Genomic DNA, 25,828 nt, shown 5'->3' on the forward strand with positions numbered 1-25,828 from the left:
CAGCTCATGATTATATTGAATATTGTCGATATATCCCTTAGGCAGATTACTGTAATGGCACTCGCAAGGCACTAGAAAACTATATTCTTCATTTAAGTGTTTGAGAATGGATCTAGCTCCTTTTCAAGTTTACCGTCCATAGGTTCCATTTTTTAAAAATTACAATTAAATTTTAATTGTGTTTTGATATCTCAGCCAGCATTATAGATGAAAGAATAATATAAATTTTAATTATTAAAAATGGCTAATATCAATAAAAGATAAGCTAATATTAAGCTAGTATTGAAAATTATTTTGATGTAAAGTATTAATATGGATGAAATATATTGACGTTAATAGTAGTGAGGTTAACTATACATATGGATATCATTAGATATTTAATCTGATAAAACTGTAAAAGAAAGTGATGTATATGAAAAAGAGAAACTACCAAGAAATTATGATGTAAATGAAAATAGCATCCAAAGAAATAGAAAACTCTCCATAAAATAAAAGAGAGATTTTTTTTTTTATAATTTTCACTCATCACAAGTCAAAAAACAAAGACAACATATTTGTAGTCATTACGTGGAAGGGAGACCTTAAAATCATTGTACCTCTCTGCTGCACCTCCAAAAGAAACACATACACACAAGACTGGTAAGGGAGCAGGGGTCTTGAGGAGAAGAAATGTAACACTGTCATCATGGAGCGCAAGATCACAAAAGCCATCAAATAGCACTGCAGTAGAAGACGTGTTTGAAACAACAGCAGGAGCAAACTAGAGACGACAACACCCTCAATGCAGAAACGGGAGATGGCCATTGCAAAATTCAAATGCAGACACTTATTGCAATGAAGGGGAATGGGAGTGGGAAATGGAGGCTGTGTTATGCCACATATGGAATGGCCAACTACCGAAGCAAGTCCTCTCAAATATTTCATCTGCCACCTCTCTCACTTCCGGGGAACTGTGAAAATGACAAGTATACAGACACCTACAGGGCAAATTAGACCCCAAAAAAGGGCAGGCAAATTCTGACAACCCTCCCCTAGAAAGCAAACTGGACACAATTGTCACAAGAATAGCAAGCATCATATTTAACATTTTGTTATTAAGTATATGGAAATGAATTAGCAGGTAATAAAAAATACAAGATGTTAAAAGGGAAATGACAGGAAATAGCCAGGAACATACTAGTCAGTGTTCGAAATAAGCACCATGGAGCTGCTACAGAAAAAAACCGGAGCCTCTTGCTTCTTCAATTGGACGTTTACACGATATATTTAACTGCAATACACTTCGTTTGCATATATGGAAAAGTAAACTTTGTCCAGAAAAATATTATATAAATGAAAATATCATCCTTAAAGTCCCAGATAAATCAACCAATTGTGTTAAAAATCGAGACTATTGGTTGTCACTTAAATTGGACACATTATCATTTCAGACTGGTTGAATATAGATGTTTAAATGAACGCAAATAAGAGAAAAATATGATCCAGCCAAGATAACATTAGAAAAAATAGGAACATTCACACTTTTGCCAAAGCACCATAAAGATATAGAGACTGTGGAAGCAAGAAAATTAAAAGGACTTTGAATACCCAAAACCATCATCATTAGGAATGATGAAGAATTTGATAAACATATTCTAACTGAACCATAATTAAACGTGAAATACTAGAAACGGAACTTAAGCTAGGGCAGTCAAAAGCTGCACAATCAAATTTCTCATTTGTTCACAAAACAACATTTAGCCGGGTATAGAATTTCCAATCATTTAATGTAAAGGGACTTATCTGCAGCAGTTAAAACTCTGCAAGTTTGCCTTCACGGGATCAGCGTTTTCGCAGCAAATGAAGGCCCAAATTTGTCCTTGTAATGTATGTCGAAGACTATGCATTGCGCTACTGCATTTTCAGGTCCTTAAGCTTGTCCTCTAAATCACCATCACTATCACTGCTCTCATTTTCATCATCATCCTCGTCCCCGTCCCCGTCCCCGTCCCCATCCTCGTCCTCATAATCATTATCTTCGCCCTCTGCATCATTATCTTCCAGAGACCCAAGCACGGAAACACCCTTGTCACCTCTTCTCAGGACATCTTTGACAGCATCAATCCCTTCTTCCGAAATGCAATTTCCATCAATATTCAGCAGATCGAAGTCAGGCTTATTGACAACTAACTCAGCTGCAACCTTCGCCCCTACTCCACTGATAGAATTTGAACTCAAATCAAGTTCCTTCAGATGCTCGTGACCTTCCTCAAGGGCTCTGCAGATCAACACTGATCCCTCGTCCTTGAGTTCATTCTCTGACAAAACTAACTTTGTAAGCATTCTTTTCAAACGAAGGCACTCTGCCAACGCCGTAGCTGCTTTCACAGTAATCTCATTGCCTGCAAGCTCCAGAATCTTGAGGGACGGAGCCCCTTCCTTCAGGCTGTTGGCAAGAGCTATTGTCCCCTTATCCTGAAAACCCAGATAGCTCAAATAAGCCTCTGTAAGACCCAAATGCGGTGAGAGGGCTCTGCTCAAAGCAACCCCGCACTTCTTCCCAAACATGTTATCCCTTAAATCCAACTTCTTCAATCTATTTCCTGCTCCTAGAGCTCCTACTAAAGCTATACCACCCTCAGCACCAACCCTAGTAGATGAGCATCTGAAATCCTCCAATGCAGTGCAGTTCCTAACGAGCTCTGAAAGGGGCTCTGCTCCATCATCCCCTGTCATATTATTATGGAAATGCAGAACCCTAAGCCTCTCGACAGAGGGCAGAAGCTCACAGATGGCTCTAGCAGCCTCCACAGAGATACCATTGTTCATAAAATACAGTTCCTCCAACGTTTTCTGAGATTTTAACAGAGGCCCAAATGCCCTTACACCCTTCTCACCCAGTGCATTATCAGAAAGATTGAGGGACCTCAACTCACACCCTTGTAAAACAGACGCAAATATGGTCATTACCTCAAGGGCCTCGGCCTCAGGTCTTCCTGCAATAAAATCTGAAAGATCAACATCAGTCAGATTTCTCTGAACTTCCATCAAAGCCTTCTCTGCAACACGAGCAGCATCGAGACCAAAGCTTCGGTTGCTGAAGCATATCTTGGTATAACTATTCCCTTCCTCTGTCAATGGCCTCAGGAGCTCCTGAGCAAGGGTTCCATCGACAAACCCTCGATCACCTCTTGATATGTCAAAAATGGTCTCCTTCACTTCAACAGTTTCAGCTGTTAGTTCCTTCTCAGTTTCTTGTTTCTGGCTTGTGGGTCCTCGCTTAAGGGCCTCTAGCATGAGTCTACTGGCTTCTCTTGCATAAAACTGCACTACGGAGCTATCATCTGAATTGGGTTCCTTGGCTTCATGGTCATTTGCAGCAAGAAATGCTGTCTCTTCGATTCTCTTCGCATTTTCTGCAGCTTCTTCTTTGCTCAGGAGGCCATATTTTCTGGAAAAGAATGAAACTGAAAAGAGATTATCAGTCATGCGTTCTACCAGCATCAGGCGTGTGCTCTCACTTGGAGGCCATAGCTTGATGGAGAATGCTCTCTCTGACTGGTTGTTTGTTGATCCCATGATGTTGGATTTACAAAAGAGTACCGCCTCTGTTCTGTGAAGTGATGCAAGGTATCTGAACTTCTCAGGGATACAAGCCCTAACAATCCTTCGTTCCCAGCACTACAGATTAATGTATCTGCAAACCCACAGTGGAAGGCGCCAAAAAAAGCGGTGGAAGGTAACTAAAACGCATCTAGGGCATTCCAAGAAGTTGGATCTAATAGGAATTGATCAAGCCAATTGTAAACGTAAGCCATTTAAAGAGGTTTCTGCCCATCCAGTGCCACAGCTTGATGCTATGATGACCCATGACCCATCCAGAAAATGATTTGAGATAAATCCATTATCCATCAGATAGACTCCCTCAAGCATAGGACACAATTTAGAAGTTTGAGATACACTCCCTCAACCATAGGACACAATTTAGAAGTTTGAGATACACTCCCTCAACCATAGGACACAATTTAGAAGTGGGTGTCAAAAATTCAAGTTTAAATGGATGTGTTATATTGATATTCAAGTTTAAATTTAATCTCACTTTATTTGATTATTTGATGTAAAGAGTGTTAAGTGGATTATTCAAAAATCATGAAAAATTAATGAGTTACTATTACTTCTTATAGAAATAGTCATAGATGAGTGTACTTAACTCTAAGTGGAATCCCAAAAAATGATATCTAATTTAAATAAATATATATGTTTTATTGATATTCAAACACACTTTACATGTTTTCATAAAAGTTAGGGATGATGGTGTTTTTTAAAAAGTTGTTTAGGGATAATGGATGAAGTATTATTTTCATAAAAGTTAGGGATGATGGTGTTTTTTAAAAAGTTGTTTAGGGATAATTTGTTGGATAAACTATTATATAAATAATATGAATTTTAGCTATGGGTTACTTTAATTGGTTTAATTTCATTGTTAAACTATTTATTTTTATTAAGAAAGTTATAGTGATAATGATTACAATTAATTAATATTTTTTCAAAATATAAGAAAAACTGTATATTAAATTAAATTTAAAATAAATAATTTAAACAAAATTTATTGAAATATATCTATGAATGATAATTTATAATTTTAAAATTAAAAGTAATGTATTTGTCTTATTATTTTTATAAAAAAAAAATAATGTTTTTTAATAAAAATTAGTTATGATTAGGTAATTAATGTATAATTTTAAAACTGAAAGTAATAGGTTTATTTTATTATTTTTATAAAAATGAATGTTTTTAATAAAAATATAGTTATGGTTAGGCATTTAATGTATGAGATAATTAATATGAATTATCTTTTATGATATATTTTTGTTTTAAAGAAATTGATTGAAAATAGAATAAATATAGCTCTAATCATGACTTTTTTTTTAAGAAGAAATGAGATTTATTAGGGAAGGAATTTAAAATTTAAAAATTACAAGTAGTATGTTTTATTTTATTATTTTTATAAAAGATAACAATTTTGCATTAAAAATATAATTATGATTAGATATTTAATATATAAATATAAAATAAGTGATATTTATTGGGGAGGGAATTTAAAATTTTAAAATTACAAGTAATGTGAAAATTGCATTAAAATATATATATATATATATATATATATATATATATATTTTTTTTTTTTTTTTTTTTTTTTTTTCAGAGAGAAAAAACCATCATAGCTTATATTAAGAGAATATAATGATCTGAATACATAGATATGTTGGAAACAGATTTTCCAAATATACTGAAGAGTATCAGGTATTCCAAATAACTAATTACCAGATACCAAAATATAATATCATATCAGTCCAAAAACTTTCAGAATTGTCTTAGACCGATCAGCACATATTAACAGGCCAAACTGAAAAGATTTACAAGATTGAAACGCTTTCAAAAACAAAACATATCAACAATCCCTGATAAGAGACACATAATTGAGAATCAAGGTCCAAAATCAGCCATTTAGGTCGTGACTTGCCAAAATTCGCAACAGAATAGAGTTCAGAGGCGCCCTTGAATCTTGAAAAATATTAGCATTCCTCCATTTCCACAAGAACCAGCAGACAAGGATAAACAAAGTTCGCCGGGATAAACTCTGCTCGCTCCACCATTTAAAGCCATCCTGAACAGAGGAAAAGACCAGGTAAGGAAAACCAAAAGACAAAGAAAGTTCATACCAGATATGGAGAGATGAAGCACATTGGAAGAACATATGAAAATTTGTCTCAGCCGCATTCTGGCACATGGCGCATCTGCCCGGACCATGCCAACCTTTCTTTTGAAGGACCTCCCAAGTAAGGTTCCTGTTCCTGAAGACCAGCCACGAGAATAAAATCATTTTAAGTGGGCATGCCGCCTTCCATAATTGAGGAGGAAAGAGCAGGTCGGAATTACACGAGAGGCCTGAAGACATTGAAGCATATAAATCCTTTACTCGAATAGGCTGAGAAGATCGCGGAAGAGCCCAGACCAGAGCATCCCTGGAGCCCGAACGATGAATCCCCAAGCCATTTAGGCTCTGTAAAACAGAGTGCCAAAGGGGACGCATGGAGGTATTTAATATATAAATATAAGATAAGTAATATGGAATGAAAAAAACTTTGTTTCATTATCTATAAGAGGGATTGGCAAAAAAAAATGTTAAATCTTTATTAAACCATTAAAAAATATTGATATGTACAAATTTAATGAAAATTTGTGATGCCAAAAATAAATAGAGGATAAGAAAAATTAAAATATTATTGAAAGATCAATAATTATTATTTAGAAAATCAGAAGTATTGAGAAGAAAATCAGAAGCATTATTTGTTATAGTTAAAGAAGAAATTTAACATAGTCAAAATAAGAATGAACTCTTGCAAGCTCTATAGTGGTAAAGGCATTGAAAAATTCCTAAACATCATAAAATAAATAAATAAAAATATGTTATCTTTGTAATAAGAAAAAGGTGTACAATGAAAATCACTCTCTTACCATGTCCCTATGTCCACCTTAAATCTCAATTTCAAGATCCTCATAGAACGTTAACTCATCAAAACCATCTAGACTCATCAAAACCATCTAGATTTAGGAGAGCTTAATAAAACTTTAAATCAATTCATTTTCTTATTGTTTTTCTTGTAAAAACAAAAAACTTCCTTTAGCTATTTATGAGAGGGATTGGCAAAAAGATGTTAAATCTTATTAAACCATTAAAAAATAAAGAAAAAGTATTGTTATATTTAAATTTAATGAAAAAGTAATGCCAAAAATAAATAAAGGATAGGTAAAATTAAAATATTATTAAAAGATCAACAATATTTATCTAGAAACCCCAATGGGGGTGATAAACCAAGGTAATTAATGAAGGTAAAGTTGCATAAAAGCTCACGCATAGTGACCAGGTGGAGGGTGGTGCGTCCATCAAGGGAACTCACTCGGAAGAGGGACCGCTGGGGTATAATGTTTATGGGCAGTTCTGGTGTGGTGTGTTGGTATGCTTTGGGAGATGAACTAATTCTCAGTGGATTAGAGGTCTGATCGAGGGCTCTGGAAGGGTTGCATGAGTAGCCTTTCAGAGGATGGCGACCCAAGGAGAATCTGTAGCAGTGAGACTCAGGTCTTGAGTAATTTTTGAAGGGAGATTCTGAGCTTTCAATCCTGGGTCTGCGACCCTGGTGAAAAGGTGGTGGGTTGTTTGTCAAGGCAGAGTTTGTTAGTAGAGACTTCTGGTTCGCAATTCTTGTGCGCAGTTCAGTTCAAGTGGCAATGCCTTCGTCTTCGACTATAAGCGAATTCCCTATCAAAGTCATATTGGTTGTTCAATGGGACACAACATTGGGCGGTTGCCTCTCAGTTGTGTAGCCTTCATAGCCTATGTCAGTCATATTGTTACTTGTGGAGCCAAGGTTGAGGATTCTATTGTCTGGGGACCCCTCTTCTTAGTTATGTTCTTTGTTCTTTGTGGCAGTGTTCTTTGAGAAAAGTCAATTTTTGTATGGGAAGGTAATCGGGAAAAGGATTTTATTGTCTATGTTCTTTGGATTCTGAAGGTTTGTGTGGGTGGGGCTTTTTTGAGGAGAAAGTGTCTGTGCAGCGGTATTTTCAATCCTGGGGTTAAGGAGGTCTGTGTTATTTAGTCTAGGTGTGTTGTCGTGTTGATTGGGGGTTGTAGGTTATATTTGGACGAGAAGAGTGTTGGGCACCTCTCCTGTTGAAGTCATTGGTCTTGGGTGGTATATGGTTGAGTGTAGGTATGGAAAAATAACATGGAGGAAGGGGGGGGGGTGGTGAGCCAGCGAATAGAGCCTCAACCTTTTCCCTAGCATTCCATCATGGATGATGACATTGGGGATATGGATGATGGTATGGAGGATACGAGGGGTCCAGTTGGAGATCTGAGGCAAGTTGATCAAGCCCCATCATTGGAGCTGTTAGTGGAGTAGTTAGGCATCTTGCGGGTTTCTGTCAATGGGCTTCATAAGAACCATCATGATGATAGAATTGAGTTGATTGTTTATATCAACAACCTGCAGAACTCTCAAGAAGAAATCCTTGATCGTCTTCTCTCCTTGAAGCACAATCTTCGTCGTATTTGGGAAAAAATGACTGATTTGGAAGCAAGAATTGATCATTTGGAGTTCCATGTGCATAGGGGTCATGGTCCACTAGGAGGACCGAATGATGGAGCAAATATGGTACCATAATGCCGAGACAGCTTAGTGGTTTTTAAATGGATTGTATTCCAGTCTTTTTGTATCAGGATATGTACTTAGTCTCTCTGTGTTATGTTGTCAAGCTCTTGTTTTTTGTAAATGTGTCTTGGAGTAGTCCTCTCCTCACAAAAAAAATCTAGTTAGAGTGAGGTGAGGAGAGACTACAATAAAAATCAAGATGTAATCATTATATTTTTGAAGAAGTAATGAAACCAAAATTGATCAACAAAAAAAAACAATTAAACAAAGTCTTTCGGTAGAAATCACATGAGATAATATTTTGGCCGACATGTTTCGAACCAACAAGTGTGGTTCATCATCTATCCCTGATGATGAACCACACTTGTTGGTTCGAAACGCATCAGCCAAAAAATTCTTTCATGTGAATTCTATTAAAAGACTTTGTTTAATTCATTATGGATCACAGAAGCTTGAATAAAAACAAAAAAAACAAACAAAAAACAAAACAAAACAAAACAAAAAACAACAACAATATTAATCTAGAAAAACAAAAGTATTATCTGTTATAGTTAAAGAAGAAATTTATAATTGTTAAAATACGAATGAACTCTCACAAGCTCTATAGTGGAACAGGAAATTGAATAATTCCTAAACATCATGAAATAAAAATTATATGTTGTCTTTATAATAAGAAGGTGGACAATGAAAAACATTGTCTTACAATGTCCCTGTGTCCATATTAAATCTCAATTTTAAGATCTTCATAGAATGTTAACTCGTCAAAACCATGGAGATTTAGAAAAGCTTTTCTCCAATCTGTCTGACATAAAAATTAAATGTTAAACCAATTAATTTTCGTATTGTTTTTTACTTTTTCCACATGAAACAAAAATGTAATTTCCCTTCTTTCAAAAAATATACAAAATGTACCCCTCGTGCATCTCAAGCAAAAACACAGGTTTCAAACCTATTGTTGAGTACTATTCGAAAAACTGACCAGAGCAAATTCGGTTGAGCCATGAGATATTGAGATATAAAGTTTGTTTTTACATCGAAAAATCAGTGAATTAATAGCATGGAGACGACAAACTAAACATATGATATGAATACATCAACATATTCTATGTTAAAATGTGCATTAGATAAAGACAGACAAATTAACAGTTTTATGTTTTGACCCGCTTGTTGTATGAACAGTGGGTGATAGAATTCATATGATGGACCCTCACGCTGCTATTGAATGTGCCATAAACCTTGCTCCATATTTAAGCCTGATTTTGAAAGCTTGTTTGCCAGCCCAGTTTTCTTGAAATTTGATAAACAAAAGTTGATCTCAGTAAATGAAAATTGGTCCCAATAGACAGTAATGATCATCTTTGTCATATTTAATAAATCATGTACGGTTTAGATTTAATACATTCTCATCTATGCAAAAGAAACATCTCTTTTTCTTTGTAATAAATATTTAATTATAAAAATATATCTATAATATTGTCAATTAAATGTAGCTCCAGTGGTCCAAAGAAATAATTATTATATTCTACACCTAAATTTATTTGTGTCCGAAAGATTATAAGATTTATCATGGTTATTGTCTTTAAAAAAAATAAAAAAACTCAAAAATTCCATCAAATAACTTAAACTTATATGTATATGGTTATATATATTATTAAAGATCACAACAATAATTTAATATATATATATATATATATATAACCTAAACATATATATATACCACTAATAAATTACTTTTTGTCACTCATAAAAATATATATAACCTTATAAGATAAACTCTATATATATATATATTACACTTTTAAATTACTTTTTGTCCACATATGTGACAACTTCGTAATCCCATTAATAACGTTGTTCATATGTTAATGTTCCTCGTTAATGAGGTTGTTGGTGGTTGATGGTCCTCATTTATCAAATGGTTATGTCCCCACCCTATATAATAAAATTGTGTACCATACAATATGTACACAAGAATAAATGTATTCTTGACAGTGGAGATTTTCCCTTTAGGATTTTATGGTTTATTGGCGTACCTTTTAATGTCATGAGGTGTATTTATGTGATAATGGTTTAAATGGGTTTTTGTTAGCGTTTAAGTTTAAGTTGTGTTCTTAGTATTTTATGAATTTATCTTTTTCTAGCCATTCAAATTGAAAATCGATTGTTTTAACCCGAAATTATGTAAGAATTATTCGATTGTTTTAACTTGAAATTATGTAAGAATTATTTTGCATTAATATTAATATTATATAATTTAATTGCAATAGAGATATTTGAGGGTGTTGAGTATATTTTTATATCAAAATTAAGAATTTTATCAATTTAAATTGTAATTTTAGTAAAATTTTCATAGATAGATTATGGTGATGGTAAAATGGAAATTTTCAAATTCATAGAACATTTAGCCTTTTTTTTAAAATATAATTCATGCATTACTTAGATTCAATGCATCTTTATGTCTTAATATAAACATGTTATGATTTTATTTTTTTCTAATTGTTCAAAATAACTAGAAGGGACAATGACATTTGACAATAATAATATTGATCGGATGGAATTTAACAAGTAAGTTGCAATAAAGATATTCAAGGGTACTAAATCCATTTTTTCATTAAACAACAATTTCATCATTCCAATATTACAATTTTGGCAAAGATTACCTAGTTAGATTTCAATGATGGCAAACCAAAAAAAGTTGAAAATGTAAAATATTTAACCATCTTCCATCCCTACGCATCAAACACTCACACATAAAGAAATGATGAACATATCACATAATTTTTAATTCAACTTGGTATAAATAGAGTTGTGATATTCAATGTAACACGTCCCCTCCCACATTTACCCGCTTTTACAAGCCCTTTGGGTAAATGTGAAGCAGAGTGCCACTATGACATGACTCAGCCTCCTATTTCCAATTAAGGAAGTGGGGCCTACAATTGAGACTTACTAACCACAAACTAACATCCTACGGGAACTATAGATCACCCAGGAGCTGAAAAAACACCCCAGGTGGTCAATCCCTGAGTTGGAACCTTATTTCACTGACCTAGAGCCCCAACCGCATGCATGACAAGGCCAAGGTGCGGTTATAGACCTCCAATCGCATGCACAACACTGCCTGAGTGCAATTATAGCCCAAAATCTCTAGTTCAAAGCGTGCGATCCCGAGATTTAAGCCACCTTTCCAGGTCAGCCTCTAGACCACTGCCCAAAACTGCCTGTAACTTCTCATAATGATAAATGACAATGTTAAACATACAAACTTGAGTTAGAAACTTGACCTAGACAGACCAGAACATACTAGGAATTTCGTCAAACACATGGTATACATGTAAGCTATATATCATGAATGCATATGTGAGTGTAAATCTATGTTCTTTAGTTGTGAATCACCGAGAAGGTCTAATGCCCTCTCAAGTAGCTGCAACAACACTTGTTAGCCCATGCATTCACCAACCATTCATCAACTAGCAAAGCATAACAAGAACCATAGCTAGAACATGTTATAGAACCATGCATATAACCAACATATAATCAGAATATTAACCATGACAAAACAACCATCAAAGCCACATAATAACAAGTATCAATGCTCATAGAGTGTAATAGAAAAATAGTTCTTATTAACTTATGCGAAAGCCAACAAATTCAAGGACTTCCACATACCACCTTACCATAGATTGAGTTGAACCAAATCTTTCTTTCAACCAACGACCCCTAGGCCATATTCCAAGCATGAATGTGGGATCTCATGGGATTAAACGAAGACATAAAAAACCAAGGGAATTTGAAGGTTAAACTACCTCCACCCTCAAACTACCGCGATCTCGCCAAAACTGGTTAAGAGATCACAAAACCAAAACAAGCTTAGATGCCTCATAATTCCTTCACCATACCTTGAGGAATCTGTTTATCTCCACCCACTTGTCGAGGGCTTCCCTAAGAAAACCATCTCCACCCCCAACCCTTGGGAATTTTCTTGAGACGACCTCACTTGATTCCAAAATCTTCTGGCAATTCAAAGTTCAACCAAGAAATGAATCCCATCACACCATGGTTATCCAGGAAATGGAAAGGCAAGGCTAAAACCACTGTCAAACCCAACAAAACCCATGTCAATGACAACAATTGAATCAAATAAACAAATGCATGTACCATGCATTCACACCTCAGCTAGGAAATCACACATGCAACCTATTACCTGCAAAATCCTCCTACTGAAGTTGTTGATCCAACCTTCTCCTTAATTTCCTTGTTTGTCCTTTTCCTTCCTTTGCTTGTTTTCTTACGTTCTCCTCTTGGTTCGCTCTCTCTCTTTCACTAATTCCAAGACAAAACTGACAAAAGGTTGAGAACTAATCCTCATAAGCCTTTTTATCATTGGGGCTTCTATTTTCTTCATTTTCTTTCATTTTTCCTCTAATTTCCCTCTTATGCAAAATCGTGTCTCTTCACCTCCTTTTCTCCTAATTTCCTTTATTTCATAAATAAAATGTCAATTAATGTCTCTTTTCCTTTGCCAATTTCCTTAGCCATAAATAAACTGAAAGTGATGCCCACTATAGTGCTTTGCCGAACATTTAGCTTGGAATACGTGTCCCATGACCTTGGTCTTATTATTTTTGCCTTTATTATCTTTTATTACATGAACTTTTAACTTAGGGCTATTACAAACCCCTCCCCCTTAGGGGAACATCGTCATCAATGTTCTATAACACCTATGACCAACAAAATCGTTGAATACCAAAGCATATTGCCCATGGAGCTTTATAACACAACCCATTGCTGTATTTACAACTATATATATATATATATATATATATAAAGCCATCTCCCATGTAGCTTCATCGGGCCCAAAGTACTTCCATTGTACTTTAACTTGCTCGATTTCTCAGTTCCAGAGCATGAGTTGTTTCCCCTGCAATATGGACTGAGGCTCTCGCTAGAATTCCCCCTTTGGCTCCACCTACAATACAGACCGGTAAATCCCATGATCAACATCCTGGACATACTTCTTAAGCAATGAAACATGGAAAACATCATAGAATTCCTTTGTCGGGGGAAGTGCAAGTCTGTAGGCCACTAGTCTAATCCTCTCAAGGATCTCGAAAGGCCCACAATACTGAGGTGCCAACTTGGCACATGATTTAATCCTCAAGGAGCTCCTCTTGGGCTTGATGCGCAAGTACACATGCTCCCCAACCTGAAACTCCTTAAATACCCTGTGCTGATATGTATAACTCTTTTGCATTTCATGTGTTGCCTACAAATTCCTCTTAATAACCTGCATTTCTTGTTCCATCTATTCCAACATATATAGTCCAATCAATACCCTATTCACTTGATCACTTCAAGTGATAAGAATATTACAACTCCGCCCATAAAGAACCTCAAATGGACTCATCTTTAAGGACTCTTGATACCCATTATTAATGCAAACTCTACCATTAGAAGGTACTCTTCCCACTTTCGTTGTTGATGCATGACATATATCCTCAACATGTCCTCAAGAATCCTGTTAACCCTATATATCTGTCCATCAAGCTATGGATGATAAGTTGTAATGAAGGCTAACTCTATCCCCAAACCTGCAAACAACTCATTCCAAAACCTGGAAGTGAAATTGGAATCTTTGTCCGATGCAATCTTCTTAGGAACACCATGCAATCTCACTATCTCCCTAATGAAAATCAGAGTTGCCTCACTAGCTGAAATCGTAGAGTTAACTGTAATGAAGTGAGTTGCCTTACTTAACATGTCAACCACAACCATGATGGAATCATGCTGCTTTGATGTCCTCTGAAAACCTGTAATAAAGTCCATGGAAATGACCTCCCATTTCCACTCTGGAATCGAGATCAACTATAATAAACCACCTGAATGCTTACACTCTGCTCTTACATGCTGACAGTCCAAACATCTTGCAACAAACTTAGCCACCTCATTCTTCAAGTTTGGCCAATGGTAGAATTTATTGACTGTTGTCAAAGACTTCTGATATCTTGGGTGAAACCCCCTCAAGATAAGCTTCTTGAGCTCACTATCATCTAGTACATAAATCATGTTCCTGAATCTGACCAAGTCATTTGTCATGAGGTGATACTCCTCATCCCTATCACCTTCACCCTATTGTTGTAACACGTGCCTCAATTGTTGATACATGTCATCATATTGTCATGCATGTAAGATCTGCTCATACAAGTCTATCCCATAAGATATCACTGCTGTAATGTGATTCACTTGCACCCTCCCACTAAGAGCATCTGCAAACCTGTTCTCATTTCCCTTGATGTACTTGATCTTGAAATCAAAATCAATGAGAGTATCCAACCATCTAGCTTGCCTAACATTCAGATTAGGTTGGTCAAACAAGTACCTCAACCCACAGTGATCACTCATCAAGATGAACCTCCTGCCAAGAAGATAATGTCTCCACACCTTCAATGAAGGAATGATAACTGCCAACTCAAGATCGTGAGTCACATAGTTCTACTCATGCTCATTCAATTGCCTTGACTCATAGCATACCACTTGTCTTTCTTGCATCAGGACTCCACCACGTCCTCTCTTGCAAGCATTTATACATATCATGAAATCTTTGTCTAGATTTGCAATCTTAATAATTGGAGCATTTGTAAGCAAATGCTTCAACTACTCAAAACTAGCTGCACACTCCTTAGTCCATTCAAACTTCTTTCCCTTTCTCTGCAAAGATGTAATATGATAGGAAATTTGTGAGAAGTTCCTGATGAACCTCCTATAATAACTTGCTTTTCCCATGAATGATTTGACCTCATCCACATTCCTAGGAGCTGCCCACTCCATGATAACTCTAATTTTTTTCGGGTACAATGCTATACCTTCCTTTGAAACAACATGTCCTAAGTAATGAACTTATGTTTGAAAGAAATTGCACTTACCAAGCTTGGCAGATGATTGTTGTTGTCTTAGCAATATTAACACCATTTCCAGGTGTTATGCATGATCTTCCTCATTCTTAGAATATATCAATATGCCATCAATGAATATTATCACAAACTTGTCCAGATAAGGATGAAACACACTATTCATCAAACACATGAAAGTAGTTGGAGCATTAGTAAGACCAAAATGAACTACGACAAACTCATTATGCCCATTCCTGGTACGAAATGTTGTCTTGTAGATGTTCTCTTCTTTGATGCGTACCTTATGATATCCTAATCTCAAGTCAATATTTGAAAACATTATTGCTCCCTTCTGTTGATCAAACAAGTCATTAATCTGAGGCAATGGGTACTTGTTCTTGATTGTCACCTTGTTCAACTTCCTGTAATCAATACACAACCTGAGAGTAACATCCTTCTTCTTCACAAACAACATTGGTGCACCCAAAGGCAACACACTTGGCCTAATGTATCCCTTATCAAGCATTTCCATAAGCTGCAACTTTAGTTCCACTAACTCTGGAGTGTTCATCCTGTAAGGTGCCTTAGATGGTGGTGTTGCTCCTGGTACCAACTCAATAGAGAAGTCCACTTCCCTATGAGGTGGTAAATCTGAAATCTCTATTGGAAATATGTCTTGGAACTGCTGCAAAACCGGATACCTCTTCAAGACTTCAACATCCTCAACATCCTTCCCTTTGTCACTGGAAATATGAATTGCAAACAATACACACCCTTTCTTGCAATTGCGGTTAGCCTGCATAGTTGTAACCATTCTCACTAATGTAGGATTCTTCTTACCTTGCAATATTATCTTCTCTCCATCATCATCTAAGCACTCTAGAGCCTTCTCGTAGAAATATACCTTAGTCTTGTGAAGGTACAACTAATCCATACCCAAAAGCATATTGTAAGAACCCAAAGGAAGAGCATTCAAATGCACTAATGTAGGCATACCATTAAGCTCAAATGCACAAGCTCTCACCCAATGATGAACTCTTTTCTTCGTCCCTATAACCAACTGCACCAACCAAAACTTTGCATGCACTTCTTTATTCAAGCCACACTTATTCACTAGGTCAGAACTAACATAACTATAATTAGATCTAGGATCAATCAAAATGAAACAACTCGATCACAAAGCTTACCTTCCATATCAATAATGGATGCCTGGTGATCTGCCTGCTTGTTATCAAAAGTTGTATAAATCTAAGGAATGCTCTAACCAACATCCCCAACTGTTTTCTCGTCCTAAGCACTGTAGATCTGAGGTCTACCACCCTGATACAACAGACAATCCTTCTTGTAATGATCCTTGCCACAAATCCAACACTACAACGGTTCTCTTCCACCACCCTTATTCTTCTGCTCTCTATGTTGAGATCCATGTCCCTTCTCCATTGTAATAAGCTTCTTGTAAGGATCCACATTCTCTTTCTCACTTGCATGTTGAGATCTTTCCTACTTTGGTGGGCATTTTCCTTTGGTCTTGTCATTGCCTTTCCGGTCACGCTTAGGCTCAGTCTTGTGCTTCGACTGCTCATAATAGTGCTTCAACTTCCCAATTACTTCCTCCAATGTCTGAGGCTCATGATACTCAATATGATCCTTGAATGCTAATGGAAGTCCACTGATAAATCTTTGAACTTTCATCTTATCATCCTTGAGGTAAGGCACATATCTCAACAACTCCAAAAACTTCATCATGTACTCTTCGTATGTCATAGATCCCATCTTCAATTTGTAGAAATCCTTAGCCTTACCATCATAGTATCTCTCTGACAAATACTTATTTATGAAAAGTCTCTTGAATTCATGCCAACTCAACTCCTATGCCTTCATGCATTTGACACGCTTCACATCTTCCCACCAAATGTTTGCATTTCCCTCTGAAAATAACTATCATGGCCTTCATGTTCTCTGTGTAGTCATGCAACTCAAAAAACTTCTTCATCCCAAGTAACCATGCTTCCGCATCTTACGTTTCTTCAACTCTCCATCAAAGGTAGTAGGTTTGCCTTTCTTGAACTCATCCGGCAAGTATCCCCTCTCACTCCTCATGTACTGATGATACTGATGATGACCTTGATGTCGATATGATCCAAAACTAGAATAGAACCCATAACCACTACCTCTCCCGTTAGGTGTATCCATCCATCTGCCACCTCTAACCATGTCAAACCCTATCTGAACTGTGTTCTCCATGAGACTTGCTATCATATGCCCCATTGGTCTTGTCCTCATGTCCATAATGGATCTGTGCTTGTCCCTATCTATGCAAATTTAATAAACTATGAAGGATCACTACATTGACCTCTACTTGCTTTTCATGTGCCTTGGAAAGTCTTTCTTGTGACTGAATGATCCTATCATTATCTGTTTTGCAACTTTTGATTTTTGCCTTTAGACTTCTCAAGGTATCTACAACGTCAGGAGAGTACTCATCTCTTGGCTGCTCATTTGATCTATAAGGAGACTCACGTGAACTATAATCCACCATTTTGCTTGTCATCTCTGATCCTCTATCTCCTGCAAACATACCATGTCAGATAAACCAAATATAAGGATAACCAACATACCTTAGTGAAGTTCATGGGAGGTTATCTCGTCTGCACAAATAAGTCCAAATCAACATGATACATATATATGCATATTCATATCAACATATTGACATCATGCATGATAACACTAACTGCATACAATGACCTCATGCACGACAACGATAACCATGACAATGCATGCATAACAACATGCATCTAGCCCATCCAATCCAAATGGTTGAACCTGGAATCTCTGATACAGATTTGTAAAACACTCCCTCCCACATTTACTCACTTTTACAAGCCCTCTAGGTAAATGTGAAGTGAAGTGCACAATGACATGACCCGACCTCCTAGTTCTAGTTAAGGAAGTGGGGCCTCCAATTGAGACTTACTTACTATAAATTGACATCCTACAGGGACTACAGATCGCTCAGGAGCTGAAGAAACACCCCAAGTGGTCAATCCCTGAGTTGGAACCTTATTTCACTGACTTAGAGCCCCAACCGCATGCATGACAAGGCCAGGGTGTGGTTATAGACCTCCAACCGCATGCACAACACTGCCTGAGTGTAGTTATAACCCAAAATCTCCAGTTCAGAGGGTGTAGTCTCAAGATCTTAGCCACCTTTTCAGGTCAGCCTCAAGACCACTGCCCATAACAACTTGTAACTTCTCATAATGATAAATGACACAATGACAACACTAAACATACAAACTTGAGTCAAAAACTTGACTTAGACAGACTAGAACATACTAGGCTTTTCATCAAACACGTGGAATACATGTAAGCTATAGGTCATGAATGCATATCTAAGTGTAAATCTTATTTCTTTAGCCATGAATCACCGAGAAGGTCTACTACCCTCTCATGTAGCTACAACAACACTTGTTATCCCATGCATTCATCAATTGATCAATGCATAACAAGAGCCATATCTATAACATGTTATAGAACCATGCTTATAAACAACATATAATCATAATATTAACCATGGCAAAATAACCATCAAAGCCACATAATAACAAGTATAAATGCTCATAGAGTACAATAGAAAAATAGCTCTTATTAACTCATGCAAAATCCAACAAAGTCAAGGACTTCCACATAGCACCCGACCATAGATTGAGCATAACCGATCTTTCTTTCAACCAACCACCCTTGTGCCATATTCCAAGCATGAATGTGGGATCTCATGGGACAAACCAAGACATAAACAATCATGGGAATCTGGAGGTTAAACCACCTCCACCCTCAAACTATCGTGATTTCGCCAAAATCAGTCAAGAGATCACAAAACCAAAACAAGTTTGGATACCTCACAGTTCCTTCACCATACCTTGAGGAATTTTCCTGTCTCCATCCACTTGTCGAGGGCTTCCCAAGAAAACCATCTCCATCCCCAACCCTTGGGAATTTTCCTCAGACCACCTCACCCAGTTCCAAAATGTTCAAACAATCCAAAGCTCAACCAAGGAATGAATCCCATCACACCATGATTATCCAGGAAATGGCAAGAAAAGGATGAGACTGCTTCAAACCCGACAAAACCCATGGAAATGACAACAAATGAACCAAATAAACAAATACATGTACCATGCATTCACACCTCAGCTAGGAAATCACACATGCTACCTATTACCTGCAAAATCCTCCTGCTAAAGCTATTGATCCAACCTTCTCCTTGCTTTCCTTGTTTTTCCCTTTCCTTCCTTTGCTTGCTTGCTTGTTTTCTCCTCTTGGTTCTCCCTTTTTCCTTTTCACTAATTCCAAGGCAAAACTAACAAAAAGTTGTGAACTGATCATCAGAAGCCTTTTTATCATTGAGGTCTCTATTTTCTTCATTTTCCTTCGTTTTCCTCTAGTTTCTCTCTCATGCAAATATGTGTCTCTTCACCTTCCTTTTATCCTATTTTTCTTTATTTCATAAATAAAATGTCAATTAATGCCTCTTTTCCTTTGCGAATGCCTTTGGCAATTTCTTTAGCCATGAATAAACGGAAAGTGATGACCACTATAGTGCTTTGCTCAACATTTTATCTTAGAATACGTGTCCCATGACCCTAGCCTTATTCTTTTTGCCTTGATTATCCTTTATTACATGAACTTTTAACCCTAGGTTGTTACATTCAACTCAATACAATGTAGGTAACAAGGGCTCATAACCAACTCCACTAGGAAATCATTTTCTATCACCTTTAGAAAAATACACAATTGATCAAAATTTTAATGTGAATGGTCCATATTTGTGTGGGCATCTATCACATTGTGCATAACATGGATTAGTGATTCTCATTAATAAGATTGCCTTTGGTTAATTAGGTAGTTAGGCTTTGTGGTCCTTATTTATGAGATAGTTGTACAAACCCTATTTAAAAGGATTTTGCATGATTATAATATGTACCCATGTATACAGTGTAGTCTTGACAATGGAGTTTTTTCCTTTTGGGTTTTCTCCACTATAAGCCTCGATGTTGTATCTTTTCAGGTTATAATGTGTATTAAATTCTATTTGTCTACTTTATTTACTATAAAGATCCATTTGTGTCACATGGATTTAGATGGACTTAGGCTAGTGTTTATGTTTAATATGCCTTGCCATCTTTACACATTCAAATGCACACATATAAATAGTCAATGGATCACTTGTAACTTCACTACAACTTTAGAAAGCATCTAACTCTTTTTGATGCAATATATTTTTTATATAATTAAACTCTAAACACAACCTAGGTAGCAATGGCTCACAACTAACTATTAGTGTGTGAATCCATATACAATCATGAAGTCCTATAGCATCTTTATGCATTTCACATTATAGGATATGTATTTTATGCTCAGTATGTAGTAGTTCCTATTTTTCGTCCTCCTTGCCATATCTCTTTATGAGGTGTCGTTATGAGAGTAAATCTAGTTCATGAGGTGGTTTCATCCATATAATATAAATTTGTATCATTGGGATGAATATTTAATGAGTGAATGTGGCTTAAAGCCTTTTCCAACAAGTTTTTTTTTATCTGCCTTGTGTTCTATTTCTTAACATGGTATCATAGCTCTTATGGTCTCGAAGGCATGATAACAGCGTGGTACTTTTCTTTGAAATATAAGAATTGTGGCTCCTTCATGGCCGTGATCCACAAGAGAGAAGTCATGATATGTACAACAACAAAATCACATAATTGCTTCCTTTTGAATGCATAATGGCAAGGACAAGAGTTGTTTGCCATTTAGTCTCATCAAAATTAGCCTCAATCATAACAAGTAATCATAACCACTGTAGTTGTTTCCTTTGGTCAAAAGTGGTTGTTTCTTTCTAATCGTTTGAATCATCGGTCTTTCTATTTAACTTGTTGTCATGATCTGGTTCTTCATCTTGTCTTGACGATGAACCACACTTGCTAGTTTGAAATGCGTTGACAAATGAATTTCGATGTGATTATCGTCGAAAACATGTCGTAAAACACAAGTAATCTATTAAGCATCATAGCGATCTGAATAGCACTTATATATATATATATATATATATATGCTTTTGTAGATCACGTCAACACCAAGAATCTATGAATCACGTATAGGTATACATTGTTCAAACTTTTATTTATATTCACATGGTCTTATTACGAGACATGGAAAGACAATATCTACTTGTGAAATAAGCACAACACCCTTAATCATGACCCATGAAAGCACCACAAGATGCATGGATTCGGAAGTTGTGTGGCTAGAAAATTACACTCCAAAGGCTTTCACAAAGCCTATAAGAAATTTTACCCCTTATATGATTAGATTATAATTTATATTTGTTGTTGTTATGATCCAATCATGGCTTGCTTGTTTGATAAGCCAAATTCTAAATTTACTCGTGAAGTTTTTGCATTGTTTTACAAGGAACTAGAGTTACTATTTGGATCCAAACATTATGGTCCAACGACTATTCTTTTGAGCTTCTCCCATGCAAATCGTTGGAGCACAATACAAATGACGATTAGAAAGAGAAAGACATGATTTTTTTAGGAGACCATATTATCATCCCTCCTCGAATCTATCAACACATACCTCATTTAATGTATTTAGTTATATTTCATTTCAAGGTGGTAAAATTTGAGTGACTTTAATAGTTAAAAACTCGTATTTCCTTTTAAGAGGTCACAAGTTAAAATCTAGAAGGGAGTAGAGTATGTACACCTTCATAGCCTTTGGCAATCAAATCACTATCAATTAGAAAAACCAAGTTTTCATTTATTATAATAAGATGTTTCATATAATAGATCTCATAAGTCCAATTATTCTTTCGTGTGCTTTTTTTTGATGCTAGAAAAAAAATAAGTGAAGAATACTTTGGTTGAACATAAACTTTTATGTCTATATATTGAACAAGAGCCACATGGTGACAATATCATTACTCTTATTTTTGGCACATTGCACCCACATGGGTTTTTGCTTACTAACATATCCGAAGCCTAAACGCTTTTTAACTTATATGGTAAAATCTAATCCTCTCAAAATGCTCAAAAGCACCCTAATATATTTTTGTTATTTTATTTTATTAAAATTATAAAAATTTAAAATATATATAATATTATATATATATATATATATATATATAAAATATTCATTAAGTATAAAATACCATACACAATTACATCACAATTTTGAACATATACTTATCTTACTCTAATCTTACTCATCTAACTCCAATCCTCTCAAAGTACTCCAATCCTCTCAAAGTGCTCAAAAACACCTTAATGTAAATTTGTTATTTTATTTTAATAAAATTATAAACCTATTTTACGAAAAAATATAAATATTATATAAATAAATCAAATATAAAATATTATATTATTTACAAAAGAAATGTATATTTTATTTATTACATATAAAATACAATATACAATTACATCAAAATTTAGAACGTATGCTTATCTCAAATTACTTAATTTATTATAATATATATTTTATATAATTTTTTTTAAATTACTTATTTTATTATAACATATATATATTTTAAATGATATAATATATTTTTTTTAAATTTATTTATTATATATAAAAATGTATTTATATATAAATTTTTATAAAGTAAACAATCGCTAACTAGTTGGATGAATTCTCTGAAAAGTTATGGAAATTCCCGTTATATTTAGAGAAAATCCGGCAATGATTTTTGTAAATCCAAGTTATAGTTGTTAAACTTCAAAATTTTAGGTGTTTAAGAGGAAATTTTCGGCGGAAATCACAAGATATATGACAAGTGTGGTTCATCGAACCAACTTGATGAACCACATTCGTTGGTTCGAAACGCATCGACAAATGATATATCTTGTGATTTATGCAGAAAAATTTCTCTTAAACTTGTTATGGATCACAGAAGGCTCAATCCAACAATTTTAGGTGTCTTAGATGTTTTTGATGGTGCTGAATCCATTTCCATTAGGTGTCTTAGATGTTTTTGATGGTGCTGAATCCATTTCCACCATCAAAAACACAATTCGAACACTCTCTCTACAAGATTTTTTGAATTTTTTTTACCTAAATTCAGGGCACTTTTTAACCGTCAATTCCTCCCTCTCCCTCCGCGTGGGTAGACGAATCCTAAACAATCACACTCCTCATGCAATAGAGATAAAAATAAGCTGCGTTAAGTTTATTTTAGTGAAAACAAGTGTGAGCTTACTTCAATACCGGGAATAGGTTTGGATCTAGCTAAAGTCTGGCATCGAATTCGCCCAAGCCTGAATTATAGTAGGAAGACTCCTCGCTAAGTACGATGTAGGTAGGTTGGTAACCTCTCGAAGCCACCGACCTTCATGATTCACCATTGAAGCCGCACAAATTTGTAGACAACTAAGTTATTTCTATCAGTACTCCGTGTGAAGTGGAGTTGATATGTGAAGCGATCAGCAGAACTGTTCAACAAATGGCGTCGCGCACAGAAATTCTTTATGGTTAGAGATTTGAGAAGCAACAGAGTGACGTGAGACTGCAGCAATTGGTTCATTAACGTGAGACTACATGGTGTTGATTTGTAGTAAGAAACTAGAAATGACATTGTTATATGTGTCGTTGGTGTGGCAAATTTAATTCATCATTAATGGTTGAAGCTTGCTTTTGTGTGTTTTTTTCCGGGGAAAATAGAGTTCGTAATTTCTATTAAAAATAATAGCGATTACATGTTGTAGATGCCAAGGCATATGCAGAAGTGTGGCAGTAGCCACTTACAATATCCAATACTTCAGAGAAGTATGCAGTAAAGCCCTCAGAGAGGGCATCCATAAAAAGGGTGTGTAAACCCCAACAGGCGTATACGCCAAACCTTACAAGCTAATAAAACAGTAAATAAAACAAGAGCTTCTGTGTATGTGCAGATGTGGCTCAAAAGGCAGTCCAAAGACAGTGGGGAGAGGCACGAAATGGGAGGTCACCTCCGCCATCCCCTCAACTCTCCACCAAAATCCGTAGAAGCCAGTGAAAGAGAGCCACCCAAATACCCCGAGAAGCCAGAAAAAAACAAAACCAAATCAGCGACAACCATAGACGAGCGGCACGATTGGATGCAGAGACAGACTCTGCATCACTGAACCCTCAACACTCCCCATAGCTGCATTGGTGACAGGCAGAGGACCAAAAATGTACCCAGCCATCAGCACAGGGGCCCAAACAAGTCCGGGAACGAGCTGAGGCGGGTCAGTTCCGGGGGCAGAGGCGACTAGGGCAGCTACCTCGCCCCCATGAAGTAGATCAGAAGCCCAAAAAACCTTAGGCCCCACCTGCGGCGCAGAACAAGTCGCAAGGCCGAAAACCCCTGATGAACCTCAAGGCAGAATGACTGACGGTGAGCAGAGAGCCGCCGATGCACCAGTGAACGCCGCCGCCGCTTAGCCTAAAGCCCGAGTCGAAAGGAAACCGCGCGAGAGAGATGGGGGGCCGAGGACAAGATCACTCCGCCGAAACTGGTCGCAGAAACTTCAGTAGCCTGAGTTCCTCAGCAGCTAGGCACCAGGTCGAGCCCTCGCACAGAAATCAGTCTAAGTAGCCCCACGGCCGCAGGCACAGGCCGCAGCCAGAGCCGAGCAAAACCCTAGTTCGCCGCCCAAGTTCTTCTTCCCATCAAGCTCAAGTCCCCTTCAATGTATCAAGTCCTTTTGTGTGTTGTTCGAACGATGGCATGCATAGAAATCAAGTGAGGCTTGACTTCAGATCTGTTCGACGAATATATTGTTGTGTGAAAGACGTAACTATTTTACTACTCGAAAACAGACTTGGTGTATTGTTTGTTGCTGCCCATGGAAGTATGTGAACGTGTCAAGTAGTGAGATGGCGCTCTGACTAGTCTTGTACCGACAAAATTAATTGGATGCTATTTAATAACACAGGTGGTGACGTGGAGCCTCGACTTTTGGAGTTTTGGTGGCGGGCCACGTCACCACTTCACTATTTCGGAAACACAAAACTCTAATGTTTATATTAAGAAAGGCAAAAAATAACAAAATTTTTCAGTGTGGAATATATTAATAGCCCAACACTAATGCTAAATATCACTGCTATAGTGACATAATAATGTGCACAAACACAATTAAAAGTTCAACATGGAAACACAAGTTGACTCATTAGTAAGTTCAATATGGAAACACAAGTTGACTCATTAGTAGAAGACAATGGGATAATTTAGATGGTAAAGCATTTGTATGGTGATATTGCTTTATTCAAAATAATTATATGCTTTAAATGGATATGCAAATGATATAATCAATGTATTTCAAATAATTTCTTTTGGTGAAAGTATAGCCTTAGTTTTGAAAGGGAAAAGAAGTTTAATATTTCATTTTCTCAGCGAAAGGCGAACAAAAACATTTGTTAAAAGCTTCCTCTTGTATCATTTTTTTTCTTAAAACTATTTATTTTGCAGTGTCCTTTTTCGTAAATATATATCGAAATGGAAGAATGAGGATGAAATAGTTTTATGTGCTTGTGTATCTATGTGATGATGTCTTTTTGTACATTGTGTTTTGGATGATTATTTTTTGTGTTTAGTTTTGAGAGTTAAATTATAATTACAATTTGTCATTCAACGCATGACATGTGGGTAAGAAGGCATAAATTACATGAACATTTTATAAAGCAAGAATATCTATTATGTCATTTCATGTAACAAAAAGGTTA

At 36.1% G+C, this 25,828-nt stretch overlaps 1 pseudogene; it reads right to left on the reverse strand.

Annotated features, from left to right (window-relative positions):
* Positions 1-1,556: 1,556 nt before the first annotated feature.
* On the reverse strand, positions 1,557-3,783 carry LOC149255477 (RAN GTPase-activating protein 2 pseudogene; annotated as a pseudogene).
* Between the last annotated feature and the right edge of the window lie 22,045 nt (positions 3,784-25,828).

Source organism: Pinus tabuliformis, chromosome 7, assembly GCF_031772625.1.
Source record: "Pinus tabuliformis cultivar Carrire ecotype Pingquan chromosome 7, CPIR1, whole genome shotgun sequence".
NCBI classification, from domain to species: Eukaryota; Viridiplantae; Streptophyta; class Pinopsida; order Pinales; family Pinaceae; genus Pinus; species Pinus tabuliformis.